Source organism: Pelobates fuscus, chromosome 3 (genome assembly GCF_036172605.1).
Source record: "Pelobates fuscus isolate aPelFus1 chromosome 3, aPelFus1.pri, whole genome shotgun sequence".
Lineage (NCBI taxonomy): Eukaryota > Metazoa > Chordata > Amphibia > Anura > Pelobatidae > Pelobates > Pelobates fuscus.
The window spans coordinates 302,407,107-302,425,742 of NC_086319.1; the positions used below are offsets into that span (position 1 = coordinate 302,407,107).

At 40.6% G+C, this 18,636-nt stretch overlaps 1 protein-coding gene across 1 annotated transcript in view; it reads right to left on the reverse strand.

The window, feature by feature from the left end:
- CERS3 (ceramide synthase 3) overlaps positions 1–16,559 on the reverse strand; it is a 130,791-nt gene extending 114,232 nt beyond the window's left edge. Inside the window, exon 1 of the mRNA XM_063448831.1 lies at positions 16,472–16,559. The gene's annotated coding sequence lies outside the window, so the exon portion shown is untranslated. The remainder of the gene's footprint in view (positions 1–16,471) is intronic.
- Positions 16,560–18,636: the final 2,077 nt, after the last annotated feature.

Genomic DNA, 18,636 nt, shown 5'->3' on the forward strand with positions numbered 1-18,636 from the left:
ATTACTAGGATACTAGAGGATAACACTGGTACTGTATCTTTAATTACGTATAACACAGGTACTATATCTTTAATTACTTAGCTGTTTGTTTAAACGGAGTAAGCAGCTTCTGGTATGCATGCAGTATAGCACATAGGAGTTTGCAAGTTCATGGAAACGGAGCAAAATAAGAAATGAAGTTGCAGCAGGAATGATTAGTTTTGGAGTTCGAGGTAAGCAGGCTTGAGAGCAGGCTGTAGCAGGAATGATTAGCAGACTTGAGAGCAGGCTGCAGCAGGAACGATTAGCAGGCTTGAGAGCAGGTAATCTCCTATTACGGATTCAAAATATGACTTAGCTTTCAATGGTGAAAGATCAGGTTTCCCCAAGTTCTTGTAACGCTTACATATATTGATATGGAGCACAACTGCAGATTTCTTAGGACTTAGATTGTTGAATAGGATACTTAGAAAATAGAATAGGAACTGAGTATTCAATTATGGATAATACAGGTACTGTTTCTTTAATTACTTCGCTGTTTGTTTAAACGGAGCAAGCAGCTTCTGACATACATGCAATCTGGCACACTGGAGTTGCAAGTTTTATGGAAACACAGGAGTTTAGAAATGAAGTTGAGTAGGAGTGATTCGTTTTGGAGTTAAAGATAGCAGGCCTGAGAGCAGGCTGTAGCATGAATGCTTAGCGGACTTTGGAGCAGGCTGTAGCAGGGATGCTTATCGGGCTTGAGAGCAGAAAAGCTCCTATTACAGATATAGAATTTGACTTAGCTTCAAAGGGTGAAAAATCAGGTTCCGGAGTTCTCCTCCGGGGAGGGAAGTTTCTCAGACAGGATGAGGAAGGTCCAGATACTAGCCGTGGTCGAGGAAAGGAGAAGGAGGATATGTAGATTTCCAGTCCGGGTCGGTTCACAAGTAGAGGTTGCAGAGAATCTTTAGCCGGTTTGATTTTGCGGTAACGCTGTTCAATAATCCAGCGTCTTGTATCTGGCGCGGTCGCATTCTGTAGCGTGGGGAGACCGCGTCAGAGAAGGGGGTGTGGCTAAGCTCCGTCAACCCAGAAGAGACAAGGAATTACCGGTAGTTAAGGCATGACAGTTCTCCTCCGGGGAGGGAAGTTGTTAAGCAGGATGAGGAAGGTCCAGTTACTAGCCGTGGTCGAGGAGAGGAGAAGGAGGTTCGATAGTTTTCCAGTCCGTGTTCGGTGCACAAAAAAAGGTTTAGAGGAATCTTGCTAGCCGGTTTGATTTTGCGGTAACGCTTTTCAATAATCCCGCGTCTTGAATCTGGCGCGGTCTCATTATGTAGCGTGGGGAGACCGCGTCAGAGAAGGGGGTGTGGCTAAGCTCCGTTAACCCGGAAGAGACAATGTAATACTGGTAGTTAAGACATGACAGTACCCTCCCTGTAAGGAGCACCCACAGGGTGCTATCAACATGGTTTAGACGGATAGCGTTTGTGGAATGCGGTAATTAACCTGTTTGCATGGATCATAGAGGAGTTTTCCCAAGTGTCCTCATCAATTCCGTAACCTTTCCACCTAATGAGGTACTGCAGGGAGCCACGATCGATCCGCGAATCCAGAATCTTTTGGATCTCGTATTCCTCTTCACCTTGTACCAAAATAGGATCAGGAGTAGTAAGTGCATCTCTATGGAAAGGGTCAGGAAGATGAGGTTTGAGCAAGGAAACATGGAAGACAGGGTGAAGTTTCAAAGTAGGTGGAAGCTTCAATTTCACGTTACGGTTGATGATTCACAATATTCGAAAAGGACCAAGAAAGAGAGAACTTAGTTTCTTTGAAGGACGGTTGGTGGACATGTTTTTTGAGGAGAGCCAGACAAGATCACCAATTTTATAAGCTGGAGGAGGTTGCCTCTTAGTATCAAAAAACTTATTTTGATTAGACGATGCGAGTTTAAGATTTTCATGCAATTTAAGAAACAGGGAAGACATGTAAGAAATTTGATTTGAAACGGTGGGGTTAGATGAAGGAATGGTATGAGTGGGAAACGAAGAGGGATGAAACCCATAATTTGAGAAGAAGGGAGTCATTTTACTACTGGTATGAACTGAGTTGTATGCAAATTCGGCCATAGGCAACCATGTGATCCAATCATCTTGTAGGTGGGAACAATAACATCGTAAATATTGCTCTAAGCATTGGTTAACTCTTTCAGTTTGCCCATTGGTTTGGGGATGATAAGCTGAAGATAGTTTGCGTTGAATATGAAGAGAAGAACACAATGCGTTTCAGAATTTGGAGGTGAACTGGGTTCCTCGATCTGATATGATTTCATCAGGAAGTCCATGAAGTTTCACTATATTATCGAGGAATATTTTTGAAAGTTCAGATGATGAGGGTAATTTCTTCAAGGGGATAAAATGGGACATTTTCGTGAAGCGGTCCACTACTACTAAAATGGTGGTATGATGTTGAGAAGGGGGGAGTTCTACCAAGAAGTCCATAGAAATGGATTGCCAAGGCCTTTCCGGAATCGGTAGATTCAATAATTGACCAAATGGGTGATGATGTTCAGATTTGGATCTTTGGCAGGTTGAACAAGTTTTGACATAGGATTCGATGGTGTTGTCCTGGCGAGGCCACCAATAGTATCTCTTGGATAATTCTAGGGTCTTTTTTATTCCAGGATGACCAGCCAAAGGAGAATCATGAATTAATTTGAGTACTTTATTTCTGACTATGGGAGGAATGTAAATCCTGTTATTGAAATAATAGAGACCATTTTTCTTTGATAGCTTGGTTGACTTGGGAAGTTCAAGAGCATCTTTGCTTAGACCTTTTATGTCATCTATAAGGGACGTTAGGATTCCAATGACTGTATGAGGAGGAGTTCCAGTTACAGGAGGATCTCTCAATTCAAGATCTTGGTGAATTCTGGAAAGGGCATCCGCCTTTTTGTTTCTGGATCCGGGTCTAAAAACAATTTGAAAATTAAACCGAGAGAAGAAAAGATTCCATCTTACTTGCCTAGCAGAGAGAGTCTTGTTGGAGTGAAGATATTCAAGGTTTTTGTGGTCAGTATATACCATTATAGGAGTTTGTGTTCCTTCAAGAAGATGTCGCCAGGTTTCTAATGCTGCTTTTATACTCAGTAATTCTCTTCTCCTATAGGGTAGTTTTTCTCAGCAGGAGACATGGATCGTGAGAAGAAGGCAACTGGATGAAGAGGATCTTGAGGTGTTTTGTGTTGAGAGAGGACAGCTCCAATGGCTGTCTCTGAAGCATCTGTTTCCAGGACATAGAGAAATGTGGGTTTTGGAAGTTGAAGAATAGGAGCAGTTGTAAATCTTCTTTTTAATTCATCGAAGGCTTCTTGAGCTTTTTCATTCCAAGTGCTTTTTGCTGTTAAGTAGATTAAGTGAATGAGCTACGTTGGAGTAATTTTTAATAAATTTTCTATAGAAGTTGGCAAACCCCAGAAAACGTTGTAATTCTTTTACGTTAGAAGGAATGGGCCAGTTGAGGATACAGTTGATTTTGGAACTATCCATGCTTATCGAATGAGGTGTAATAACGTATCCTAAAAAGGTAATTTCATTAACGTTGAAAATACATTTTTCTGGTTTAGCGTATAATTTGTGAGTTCTGAGTCTGGATAACACCCATCTCACGTGTTTTTTGTGTTATTCAGGACAGTTAGAATATATAAGAATGTCATCTAAATAAATGATAACACAAACATCTAGAAGATCCCTGAAGATGTCATTTATAAAGTGTTGAAAGGTTGCGGGGGCGTTGCAGAGGCCGAAAGGCATCACAAGATACTCGTAAAGGCCATATCTGGTCCGGAAGGCAGTTTTCCATTCATCGTTAGCCTTGATTCTAATAAGGTTATATGCCCCACGGAGGTCAAGCTTGGTGTAGATGGTAGCTGTTTTTAACCGTTCAATCAATTCATTTATCAGGGGAAGAGGGTAACGATTTTTAACTGTTATTTTGTTTAAAGCTCTGTAATCTATGATGGGACGTATAGTCTGGTCTTTATTTCTCACAAAAAACATACTGGAAGCAGCAGGTGAGCTGGAAGGTCTAATGAACCCTTTACGGAGGTTTTCATCCAAGTATTCCTTGAGGATTTTTAGTTCTGATTCAGAGAGAGGATAGATGTGCCCAAAAGGGATGGGGGCACCAGGTATGAGGTCTATTGGACAATCATAGGGACGATGAGGTTGGAGTGTCTCAGCTTCCTTTTTACTGAATACGTCTGAGAACTCAGAATAACAGGAAGGTATAATTGGTTCTTCAATAACCTGAAAGATTGGAATATGTTGTAGGCATGTTTCTTTACAATAAGCAGAACTAAAGGTGAGAGAGAAGGGAGACCAAGTAATTTGTGGGTTGTGGTTCCTTAACCAGTTGATCCCCAGTATAACCGGATAAAGAGGTTATGAGATAACATCAAATATAAGATATTCGGTATGAGTATTGCTAGTGGTCACTCTTAAAGGAATGGTTTCATTTAGTATAGGGCCCGAGGATATGAGGGAGCCGTCAATCACTCTGACAGAAACAGAAGTGCTTTTGCGAACACAAGGAATTTTATTTTTTGTTACAAAGGAGGAATCGATGAACACCCCGTTTGCACCAGAATCAATAATGGCTTCAGTCGTAATTCTTTTTTTGTCCCACTGTAATATGAGAGAAATAGAGGAGAATTGAGTGGTTGATTTGGAGGGAAGTGCACTTAGTATAGAAGTGGTATAAGCATGCTTACCGCCTTTTGGACGTTTCAATAAGGGGCATTCTGGGATCACATGATCTTGTGAGGCACAATACATGCAGAGGTTTAGTAGTCGTCTTCTGGTTTTCTCTTCTAGAGTGAGAGGACTTCTTATTACCCCTATTTCCATAGGTTCTGTTTGTAATGATGGTTTTTCAGGCGTTTTTGAAGGACTGAATGTTTTTTTCCATAATGAACTCGAGATAGCTTTTTCGGCCTTTCTTTCTCTAAGTCTTCTGTCAATGCTGATTGACAGTTGAATCAGAGCATTTAATGTAGTAGGGAGTTCAGTTCTAGAAAGTTCATCTTTTACTGCTTCGGATAACCCAATTCGGAACTGGTTGCGTAGGGTTATGTCATTCCATTGAGTTTCTATTGCCCATCTTTTAAATTCAGCAATGTAGTCTTCGACGGGTCTATGTTTTTGATGTAAGGTTCTAATGGTTAAATCAGCTGTAGATTGTTTGTTGGGATCTTCATAAAGAAGAGACATGGCTTCAAAATTAAGCCATAAGATGGGGTCATCATTTTCCAAAAAGGAATGGGTCCAGGCCATAGGTTCACCTCTTAGAAAGGAGATAACTGAACAAACCTTAGATCTTTCAGTGGGATAAGATCTAGGTTTTAAAGCAATCAATAATTTGCAGGAATTAAGAAACTCCCTGTATTTGGATCGATCTCCAGAAAACTTTTCGGGATTACAGACAGCAGGATCGCTAGCTGAGTGCAGAACAGTATGAGGAGTATGTGTTTGTAAGTCTCTTACATAAGTAAGAATCCGTTCATTTGTAACCTGGAGGTCTTGCATGCCTTGGGCAAGTGTATCGACTCTTTGATTCAACATAGTAAATTTAGAATCGAAATCTGCTGGATCCATTACAAAGGCTGGATTATTCTGTAATGCTTACATGTATTTAAATGGAAAACAACTGCAGATCTCTTAGGACCTGGATTGATTACTAGGATACTAGAGGATAACACTGGTACTGTATCTTTAATTACGTATAACACAGGTACTGTATCTTTTTTATTATTATTATTATTGCAATTTATATGGCGCCAACAGATTCCGTAGCGCTTTACAATATTAAGAAGGGGATTTAACTATAAATAGGACAATTACAAAAACACTTACAGGAACAATAGGTTGAAGAGGACCCTGCTCGATCGAGCTTACATTCTATAGGAGGTGGGGTGTAAAACACATTAGGACAGGAATTTGTAATCAAATAAGGTGGACTGCCCTTTAGGAGAGGGCAAGAGACAGGTATGTGAGGTATTGGTTAGTCTTGGAGGCCATAAGCTTTCCTAAAGAGATGGGTTTTAAGGCACTTCTTAAAAGATGCAAGACTAGGGGAGAGTCTGATGGCGGTAGGCAGGCTATTCCATAGGAAGGGAGCCGCCCGCGAGAAGTCCTGCAAGCGTGAGTTGGCCATACGAATGCGGACAACGGACAGGAGGTGGTCACGGGCAGAGCGGAGAGACCGAGAAGGGACATACCTATGGATCTGTGAGGAGAAATAAGAGGGGCTAGAGTTGTTCAGTGCTTTATAGGTGTGAGTAAGTACCTTGAATTGACTCCTATAGCATACAGGAAGCCAATGTAAGGACTGGCAGAGGGGTGAGGTGTGAGAGAAACGACTAGAGAGGAAAATCAGTCTAGCAGCAGCGTTCATTACGGACTGTAGGGGTGCAGTACGGCTTTTGGGAAGACCAATCAGGAGAGGGTTACAGTAATCCATGCGGGAAATTACTAGAGCATGGACAAGCTCCTTGGTAGTATCTGGTGCAAGAAAGGGGCGGATGCGGGCTATGTTTACTTAGCTGTTTGTTTAAACGGAGTAAGCAGCTTCTGGTATGCATGCAGTATAGCACATAGGAGTTTGCAAGTTCATGGAAACGGAGCAAAATAAGAAATGAAGTTGCAGCAGGAATGATTAGTTTTGGAGTTCGAGGTAAGCAGGCTTGAGAGTAGGCTGTAGCAGGAATGATTAGCAGACTTGAGAGCAGGCTGCAGCAGGAACGATTAGCAGGCTTGAGAGCAGGTAATCTCCTATTACGGATTCAAAATATGACTTAGCTTTCAATGGTGAAAGATCAGGTTTCCCTAAGTTCTCCTCCGGGGAGGGAAGTTGTTAAGCAGGATGAGGAAGGTCCAGTTACTAGCCGTGGTCGAGGAGGGGAGAAGGAGGTTCGATAGTTTTCCAGTCCGGGTTCGGTGCACAAAAAAAGGTTTAGAGGAATCTTGCTAGCCGGTTTGATTTCGCGGTAACGCTTTTCAATAATCCAGCGTCTTGAATCTGGCGCGGTCTCATTATGTAGCGTGGGGAGACCGCGTCAGAGAAGGGGGTGTGGCTAAGCTCTGTCAACCCTGAAGAGACAATGTAATACCGGTAGTAAAGACATGACACCGCCATTCCACCTCGGCCACCAAAATCTGACGGATCTGCTAGCACTCCGACTGAGTACCTCCGCCAATCGATGCTCCTAGTGCTTGCCGAAGACTCCAAGCACTCCAACTGACACCATCAGCACTGCAGACTTATCCCATCCCCCCAAGCATGAGACGAGGCTTCAAGAAAGGGTCAAGCAGGTCTGTTTAATGAGCACACAAAGCAACAGCACTCATGCAGCAAAACAACTCCTCCTCAGAGGAAAACAAAATGACAGTTAAAGACAGACAGTGTTTGAATATTTGACAGTTATTAAGGGTTTACACTGGTGTTCTAAGAAGGGAGGGAGGGGGGGGGGAATAAAACAGTCAAACTAAGCCCAAAAAACAGGGGTTTTCTTCACACTCTGCATCAGAAGTGCATAGCAAAACTGCATATCCTTTGTCAAAGCATTTTTTTTTTTGAAGTGTTATTCTTTATTACATTACCTACAACAGCAAAGGCACAAATACAAATAGTTTGGAAAATGAATGATACCCTTTCTTACTTACTTAATTTAAAAACACATTAAATGCAAAATAAATTAAGAGGCAATAGAAGTAAATAGCAAAGAAAATGGCACCGAGATACAGCCTACATTCATGCATTTAGCATTCAGTTTCTTATTATTGTTGTATAGTTTCTCAATATTTTTCCACCAAGTTAATTTATTTAAAGGGACACTCTAAGGGTCAAATAGACTATCTGATTTTGATGTATAGATCAAATGGGAGGAACTACTAGCACATACCTGTGCACTTATGAAAAAATAACGGTTCATTGTACAGTGTTCAGAAATACCTAAAATTATTGGATTTACACATTTCCAATTATTTGTATATCTTTTTCAAAAAGACAGGAGGTCTGATTAGAATACATGGCATGTGTTTACATAGTAAATTAAAGTTATTTATTTTTTTTTCCAAAATTTGCTTTAAGTCTGTTCTTTCAAAAGGAGGAAAATGAATATGTACACTGCATGCACAACTAATTATTCCTCTTTCTCCCCTCCTAAATCATATTTTTAATTAATTATAAATTAGGGTTAATACCTGCTTACTCCCTTATGTCTATAAGAACCAAAATAGCACTCAATAACATTAAGGCAGTCTATATATTATTGAAGGTTAACCCCTTAACGCCGTTACGGCGTGCTATGCCGTCACGGGTTAAGTGGGCTTTAACGCCGTTATGACGGCATAGCACGCCGTAACGGCTTGCAGCCCCAGGAGGTAAGTTATACTTACCTCCGCCGCGATCCGCTTCGGGAGGACTGCCTCACAGCCCAGGCAGCCCTCCCACGGCAAATCAGGCCCCCGGGGGCCATGTGATCGCTCTCAAAGAGCGATCACATGGCCCTCTATAGCTGGCTGTGGATATGCCAGCAGGGGGACTGTTTGAAATATCAGACAGTCCCCCTGCTGGTGGGAAGTATAAAAAAAAAATAAAAGACAAGTGTAAAAATAAATTAAATATATTTTTATATATATATAATATGTATATATATTATATATATAATATATATACATATTATATATATGTAACGTCATACAAAGTGTATTTTAATATTAATATAAGTATATATATTAATATTAAAATACACTTAGAATGACGTTACATATATATAATATGTATATATATTATATATATAATAGATGTACATATATATATTATATATAAATACGTATAATTAAAATAATAAATAAATAAAATAATAAAATAAATAAATAAAATATTGAAACAAAATGTAATATAAATTATATATGCATATGTAATTTCATTCTAACTGTATTTTGTTATTAATATATATATATCGGTAACAAAATACACTTAGAATGACATTCTATATATATCTATATATATATAAAATACAAATAACCGCAAATATATATATATAGATAAATACATATAATTACATAAAAGATTACATTAGTATACACGTAGAATTTAAATACCTATAAATGCATATATATTAAAATTCTACATGTATATTTAAATAATCTTTTAACGTAATTATGTGATTTGATTAATTAAAATTTGATTGACATGCCTGACAACACAGGGAGAAAGTGCAGAGAATTTAATTTGCAAGCACTATATTTGACCCTGTAACTCTCCAAGACTCCATAAAACCTGTACATAGGGGGTACTGTTTTACTCGGGAGACTTCGCTGAACTCAAATATTCGTGTTTCAAACTGGTAAATTGTATTACAACGATGATATTTTAAGTAAAAGTGACGTTTTTTGCATTTTTTACAAACGAACGGCACTTTTATGGACTATATTATTGTTGTAATATGTTTTACTGTTTTAAAACACTAATATTTGTGTTTAGTGAAGTCTCCCGAGAATAACAGTACCCCCCATATACAGGTTTTATGGTGTTTTGGAAAGTTAGAGAGTCACATAAGGCTTGCATTTCATTTTTTTCACATTGAAATTTGCCAGATTGGTTATGTTGCCTTTGAGAGCGTATGGTAGCCCAGGAATGAGAATTACCCCCATGATGGCATACCATTTGCAAAAGTAGACAACCCGAGGTATTGCAAGTGGGGTATGTCCAGTCTTTCTTAGTAGCCACTTAGTCACAAACACTGGCCAAATATTCGTTTTTTGCTTTTTTCACACAAAAACAAATATGAACGCTAACTTTGGCCAGTGTTTGTGACTAAGTGGCTACTAAAAAAGACTAAACATACCCCACTTTCAATACCTTGGCTTGTCTACTTTTTCAAATGGTATGCCATTATGGGGGTAATTCTCATTCCTGGGCTACCACACCGTCTCAAAGGTAACATTACCAATCTGGCAAATTTCAATTTGAAAATGTAATGTTCTATATTTGACCCTGTAACTTTCCAAAACAACATAAAACCTGTTAATGGGGGGTACTGTTGTACTCATGAGACATCGCTGATTACAAATATGTGCATTTTTTTGCAGTAAAACCTAACAGTATTATGACATTCACAGTTAAAATGTCAGACGGAAATGCAAATTTAAAAAAAAATCTTATTTTCTCACATTTTTTTTACTTTTATTCATAATAAATGATGTTCCATATATGAATAGTCAATGATAGATTAAAGCCCTGTTTCTCCTGAACAAAATGATATATAATAAGTGTGGGTGCATATAATTTGAAAGAGGGGAACTACGGGTGAACAGACATATAGCGCAAATTCCAGTTTTTGTTTACGTTTTGTTTTGATCAGAACGTGCACTATTGACTCCGTCCTGAAGGGGTTAATTAGGCAGGCCTTTAAAGGTTAAATAGGCAGGCCAACATAAACAAACAACAACCCCGAACAGAGAAAACATAAAAGATAAAGAGAAAAAATAAAATAAAATAAAATTGTAGTTGTAGGATTTGCGAGGATTAATTAATTCCTGAATATGCCTCCGCTGAAAGGGTTAGGTGCCCTGCGTCAAACCGGTCTCCAGAGGCGGTCGCTGTTCTGTGTTCTGGGAGCTCCCAGCCCGTGGGACAAAGGGAGTGATGCGTTCTGGGTCCCATCTATCCGTGGTTGTTCTCCGAGGTGAGATAGCAGCGATCGGGATGTCTAGACCCAGTGTTTCTAGGAACACGGGTGCGCCTTCCATTGAGGTAAGTGTGTGTAGAGTTCCGTTCCGTTTCACTGTCCGTGAGCCGTTGGTCCCCCACCTGTATTCAATGCTCGCCGATTTCAAGCTACTGGTGAGCGAAGAGAAGGTTTTTCTCCAGGTGAGGGTGGCTCTCGTGAGGTCCTGGAAAAAAGTCAATGTAGTTCCTTCGAAAGCCAGTGGTGTTTTCCCTTTGAGAGCCGCCATGAGCTGTATTTTGTCTTGTACTGTTGGGCACTTTAGTATCACGTCTCGGGCAATGTTTGTGGGTGTCCTGGCGGATGAGGGTAGACGATAGATCTCTGCTGTGGCTAGTTTTTTTGCTGTAGCTGGAGGCAAGATTGTGGCCAGGAGGCGTCTGGAGAAGTGTGGTAATTCGTTTGGTGAGATTTCAGCAGGGATGCCCCTTATTTTTATGTTAGTGCGCCTTTGCCGTTCCTCCAGAGCAGTGAGCTGTGCAGTCATGTCTCTTTGGTGTGTATAGATTTGCGGCACTGATTCTTGTAGCTCAGACAGGTGGTCTTGCATGCTTGTGATATGTTTTTCTGATGCCTGCACCCCATTGGTATGTCAAAGCATTTAAAGGGCCAGAACCAGTCTAATAAAATCTACTATGCCCAAATAACAGATTTAAAGGGCAAAATCTTCCAGGGGCCATAGTCCTACGGCAAGAGGCTGGTAATTAGTCCTCTCCAGGCACAAGTGGCGAAGGGCACTTCGTCACACATGGGTATACCTGGGCATTTTGCATATATGCAGGAAAAGACAGTCAATGAGATCCGACAGAATGCCTTGATTCTATAGGGTCAGAATTGTATAGTATCTTTTCCTCTTCTGAATACGGCTAATTCATATTTATACCATTATAAATTTATTTTAAAAAAGTAAATAAATAAAAAATATGGGGGCGGGGCCTGACGGGCATGGAGGAGAGACGTGCATTGAGGGAACTCATCTCCTATACTGACTAATAAGCAAACTTTTGCTTAACCCAGCTTGATTTGGGTCGAATCCAGGGCCTCACCTACTACTTGTTCCAGCTGAGTAACACTGCAGGGCCCAAAGATTCAACGTGAGCCCATCTGTGGCACGTCTCAGAACATGCGGCCTAGGTTGCACCGGACGGGAGAAGCGGCCGATCTCCCGGTCTGGGGCTTCACAACGGCACTTACTGGAAAACGTATGCCCCGTTTCCCCCCCCCCCCCTGGACCGGTGGGGGTGATCCCGGTCCACCCCTGGGAGGCTGCCCTGTTAGCACAGAACCATGGGGTGAAGCCATGCCGGCTCACACACAACCCGACGACTTACCTAAGATGGCGGCTGCCACGAGGATCCCCAGCAATATGGGGGAAAGGCAAGATGCCCTGTCCAGACTGGACAAAATCTTTGAAGATTTCTGGCAGAGAGTGGAGAGCAGGATGCAGCACCCCCCCTTAAAACAACCGGGTAGCGGCTCTACACCACGGCAAATACACACCAAGCAGCAGCCTGGGGCTCCAGCAGCACGCAGGCCCCCAACATGGCGGCGAACCGCGAAGAGCTCACCGATCCGGCGCAGGAAAGCTACCAAGAGGGTCGTGCCGCAGCCCATCATGGAGACCCATCAACGAACTGCGGTGCCAGGAATAATCGCAATCTGGTCACAAGGAACAACCTGTGGGCACACACAGAGACTCAGAGGACCACCATTCCTCTTAAAGCCGCAGGACAATGCGATACCAGTATCCGGCATAGGCTGATACAGGTGCCAGGGCTGCATAATGACCTTCGTGACAAAACTCTCATACACCCTTGAACTCCTGTGACACTACACTCCAGCATCTTTTTCCTAATCTCTGGTATCACCCCTGGCACACTTCTTACCACATGCAACTAGCCAGGGGCCTCCCTGTGAAATTTTCCTGTTTAAAATTCATGTTGATATATGCATGTCTCTATCTTTAACCTTGAGAATATCTGTGTTTTAGATACACTATCTGCCGACTATCTATATACAGTAATTTGCTTAGGCACGTTAGACCTAACTGTTTTACTAACTAAAAAAAATGTGTGCTAACTTACTCTGTTTGCCATGCAACTGTCTTATATTGTACGATACTACCTTGCTTGTTATTGCAGTTGTGGCATCATAAACACGTTTTGTTATTTCTGGCACAGCAAAAATAAAGAATTAAAAAAATAAAATAAATAAATAAATAAAAATATATATTTATACCCCAGCCTGTGCCACAGTGCAAAAGAACCGTAAAGGTTTCTCCCAGAAACTGATTACTGGCAAAAACCACAAAAACTGCTTTGCGCCATGATGAGGTGCTGGCCCTAGGGTGCACAGGCAAAAACTACATGTACATGTTATCAACACTTTATGACGAAAGCACAGTGCCAGGGTCAGTCTGTAGAAGCAATGCACAAATCGAGACAACAAAAGTGCATTGTTGAATACAACAAAGAAGTTGCCACCTTCCTTGTCCCGATTGCAGTATATAATCACTAAATACTGTACAATAATGCAGCCACAGAGAAGCAATACACTTTTTTGGAGTTTAACCTGAAGCTTTTGTCTGATATTTTATTTTGCCAGCCCCCTAATCTCTCGTCATTGACGTCAAGATGTCCGAAGACTCTGTGACAGACACTTCCAAAGTAGATTCCCGCCTATATCACACAAAAAGTCACCCCAGAAAAAGTGTAGAGTCTGCTACTAAAAAGGTGTTAGGAGGGACTCTACGTGTTATTGCCCTTACTGGCCATTTCTACCTGCCTATGGGCATCTGAATGTTTTAAAGTGTACCATACAGAGTTAAACTACTACTTCAGAACACTCTATATGAGACTCGTTATGTTATTCTGGATTCCTGACCACGGCTTCTCCTGATTACTCTATGTCAGCTGCCTGCACCTACTTATTGGTTTTGATTTAGTGACTACTCTGATTTCTGGATCCCCTAACCGCAGCATGACTCTGTTTATGTTACTCTTTGCCACCAGAAAGTGGCTAGACCAAACAACTCAAAATACCCCATTTGGGATACTCTGGGGGGCCTACTTTTAAAAATGACATGCCATCACGTGGGTACTTTTCAGTCCTGGGTTGCCATAAGGTCTCAATTACAACATAGGCCCAGCAAATCAACCTGCCAAATTCCAAAGTGTTAAAAAAGATATGGACAAGCTCCTTATTTGACCTTGTAACTGTCCAAAACACCAGGAAACCTGTATGTGGGGGATATTGGTGTACTTGTGGGACATCACAGCAAAAAATACCTGTAATTTATCGAGGAAGAAAGCGAACAGTATTATGACATACACAGTTAAAATCCCACACAGAACTTGTAAAACAACATTTCTTAATTTCTCAAACCTTTGTTTTAGATTGTATTCATATTTAGTTATGTTTCATATATAAATATTTGATGTGAAATGAAAGCCCTATTTCTCCTGAACAAAATAATATATAATAAGTTTGGGTGCACTTAATATAAAAGAGGTAAATTATGGTTGAACAGACATATAGTCAAATTCAAAGTTTTGTTTTGGTCAGAACTTGTACTATTGTCCCTGTTCTTAAGTGCTTAAACTACAATAAATGGGTTTAGAAAACAGTTTGTGTAAATAAGTTACATTGTGGCTGTCTAAATTACATTTTAGTTACATAAATGCTTAGTAAGGCACCTTGAATTTCTCAAACCAGCCCTGCCCATTCCCCTCACCACACTCCCAATAACACCACTAAAATTAAAGTGTCCCTCTTTGACCATTTGAAACATCAAATCTCAGTTAAGAAACCTACAAAATATATTAATGTGGATATTAAAAGATAATGCAGACACTATTATACTTGCATTACTTGTTTTACATTGCTGCAGCTAGGAGTATAAATCATGTGTTCTTTGGTCAGCAGATATCAGAATAGTTACTTATTGTTATCATTCATCACCTAGCCGCCAAACTGAGAGTCACACAATGATTGGACAGACTTTTTTCAGTTTTTAAAGATGTAGCCTCTTTTAACAGGGACAAAAAAACAAAAACAAAACTTTATTTCTAAATATTTGGAACATGGGATATTCTTGCTTTTGCATAGTAAGGTCTAACGGTTTAAACATTTACAAACGAGAATCTACTAATAAATGTTATATCAGGACAGTGTCTATTTAGTCCGTAATGAGCTGAATGTAAGTTATGTTTCATTATCCAACTTAATGACAGGTGCTTTCTTAACATTCAAGATTATGAAATTTTACTTATAAGCCCACCCTTCAATGAAATCACTGGTATAGGGAAATTAGGCATTTCATTGGCCACACAAATAATTGCATGGCATGTATATACAGGTATGTAAGTTGCTATATATCTGCAGTAGAGTTCTACGACGTAGCTGATGCCACAGAGATTTTTTTTAAAACTCTATTGTATTCTGTAGTTAGCATTAGGGAAGTATATCAAACTTGTTTAACGCTCTGACAGGGATTGTCATTATATAGCCTAATAATGGAATATTGAAAAATATAAACAGGAATTGTGTTGGTACATTTTTCAATCAGGTTGACTTTTTAATAAAAAAAAACAAACAAACAAACAAGGGAAATATAATGAAAATATTTCCTTAAAAGCTCATATCTTTTGAAGTGTTAATCCCAATTACACTTACTAGAACAATAGAATGAAAGAGAGAGAGAGAGGGAGAGTTAAACATTGCTATTGAATCGCAGCAGTAAAGGTTAGTAGAGACAAAGAGCAATATCATCAGGCGGTGGTATAAAAACACAGAGGAGAATTTGTAGACAAAAAAAAATGGAGAGTAGGTACTCAAGGTTTTTCCTAATTGCTTATATCTTCCATTACATTTATCAAAACACCAGTCCAGACAAGCCAATTTATGAAGAAAGGCCTCTGTTTCCTCCAGCAGCGTATGAATTATGCATAGTATTTTCAACATAATAGCCCCATAATGCCTATTGACATGCAGTGTACTCAGAAACACTACAGTGATTTGGCTATATCCATCGGTGAAAGATCTGTAAAAAGTCGTCAATAGTGGATAGATGTTGGCACTGCAGTGATAAAGGACAATGTTTCCCATAATACTTAGCCAAAAGGGCAATATTCTTTGTAGCAGCTGCTATGCTAAAACCAAATTAAACATTTCCTATCCAATGGACCTGGTGGCACTCACTGGTGACATTTCTAAAGAACTAGAAATATATATTTAAAAAACAAAAATGAAAAAATGATATATTAAAAAAAATAGTAATAGTATGTGTATGTGCCTGCAGTCTGTTTGGTTTGGTATATGCCATTTCGTTCTTTTTTTTTTCTTGGAGAAATATTTCCTTTAGGGAAATGCAAATTGCTAATGATAACGATAAGCGATTTTACAGCAACTGGTAGGCTGGAGAGATTTTTATTTGTATTTTTTTTTTTAAATTTCTTATTTTAACTGTGCAAGATAACAACAAAGATTGTTCAATATACACTGAGTAGTGAACATAGGCTTGGCATCTGAGATATAGACATGTATATATATCGGCACATTTTTATCCCCCCACCCCCTCCAAGAGTGAGGACAAGAGAGGTATAGTGTAAATACAAGTATGTCCAACAAGGAGAAATCAAAGAAGCTGTATGCAGGCTGGATAGATTTTTAACAGTCTCCTTTAATATGGGATTAGTCAATATCTCTGCGACTTACTTGTGATTGCATAGAGTGTGTCTGTCTGCCACTGACCAGCTTAACAGCTCTGCAAATACAGGTGAAAAGATAAATCAGGACAGCTTTGTTCCTGTGTTATCAATGTATCTGCAAATCAGTAACTCTGCTAGGTAACCTCTACCAGAGGCTGTAGATGATTAAATTGACAGTGAGTGGAATGTGAACACAAAGAGATGGGAAATGCAACGCATCTGTATGAAGATTTTTCTTCTTTTTTTTTTTAAAGTGTATTGTGTGTTGGGTGGGGGAGTCACCTTGTACACTGGAAAACAACAGTGTACCATAGAATCTCATCATGCAAACTGCTATGCACGTGCCAGTTGCACAGATGCCAAAAACCTTGAGCATGTGTAAAAAGAGTAGCAGTTTTTAAAATATTCAAATCATCTCCTAGACCTTTACCCGAGGAGAACATAAAGACACTACATCATTGCAGTCTTTTAGGGCAGGGTTCTCCATCCAACCTTTTAGCACCCGGGGACGACGAAAAGAGGAGAAATATTTTGCGGACCGTCGTCAGCCAGAAATAAAACCCAATGGTATGTGTGAGGGATGCAGTATGTGTGTGTGTATGTATGGGGGGGGGGGCACTGTGTATATAGGGGCGTGTGTGTGTGTGTAACGGGGGGTTAGCGTGTGTGTGTGTATGGGGGGCAGTGTGTGTGTATGGGGGGATAATGATTGTGGGTCTGTGGGGTTGGATGGTAGATTAGTAAATATATACATTTTTTTTTATTTAAAAAAAAAACAACAAAAAAACGTTATTTTGATATCCCCTCTCTCTGATTACCTTTGCCTGGATGAGGGGACATCTCCTGCAGTGGTCGCAGTGGTGAGTGAATTCTAGCAGCCTCAGGAGCTGCTAGAGTTCACTCTTGCGAGATTCAGAGCGTTAATCACGGCAACGCTCCAAGCTCGTGAGAGAAGAACCCGAAGGAGCTGCAGGTTAGAGCTCCCCAGGGAGAGGGAGGCACATTTCTCATAGCACCAAGGATATATCTTGCGGCAATTTATTGCCGGTCCGCAAAAGCTACCGTAGGGTGAAAGCTTTCCCGGACTATCCAACACCACAGTGGATTGGTACTCCAGACACCTCAAAGACTTCAGCGATTGGCGTCTGGACCCCTTGACATTAAGGAACATCATGGACACTTGGGGACCTCCGGGAATAGACCTCTTTGCCTCTCGTTTGAACGCTCAACTCCAGGGGACCTTGGTCAATCAAAGGTGTTCCGCAATCAACTCTCAGACTTTTCAGAATGCATGGGCACCTGGCACGAGACAAGCTTATAAATCTGCTTAGAATGCATGGAATGGCTGGTTTTGACAGCAATCTTACAATTTATGACCTCCTTTTTGAAGCAGGGAAAGCGTACCGCACGGTTAACCTCTACTGTTCGGTGATTTCCACTGGACATCAAGGCGTCGATTGTGCCCCCATCGGACAACATCCTTTTGTCTGTTGCTGATTTTCTCGTCCTCCGCTCCCTCGTTACACTACAGTCTGGGATGCTTCTCTTGTCCTCCGTTTTCTAACGTCATGGCCGGATAATTCATTATCCCTCAAACAACGGTCAGCAAAACTGGTCATGCTTTTCTGCCTCATTTCATGCAAAAAAGAGTCTCGGATGTACGGGTTCTGGACACAGACGCTCGATCCTTTACACCGGAAGGCGTTCTCTTTAAAATCTCTAGAAGGACCAAAACGTCTTCAAAGTCCGTACTATACCCGGCGTTTCCGCAGAAGCCTCTCTTGTACCCAGTGGCATGCCTACGGGAATACGAACTCCGTACGGCTCCACTCCGGAATCCTATGAGACCTCAATTATTTATCTCTGTCCGCAAACCACACCTTCCAGTATCCTCTCCTTCTTTGGCCAGATGGGTCAAATGGATTGACACTTCCGTATTCTCTCCACATTCTGTTCGAGGAGCTGTGGACTCTAAAGCCTCTGTGGTAGGATACCGACTAGACTATATTTTACGAGCTGCCGATTGGTCTTCGGAATCCACTTTTCGTGATTTTTACTTCAAACCAATCGAACACATTGCTGGAACAGTTATATCACAGCTTTAAACCAGCATAATAGGAGCCTCCGTGTCTTAATAAAATTACCATTTACTATTTACATGACGTAAAGGCA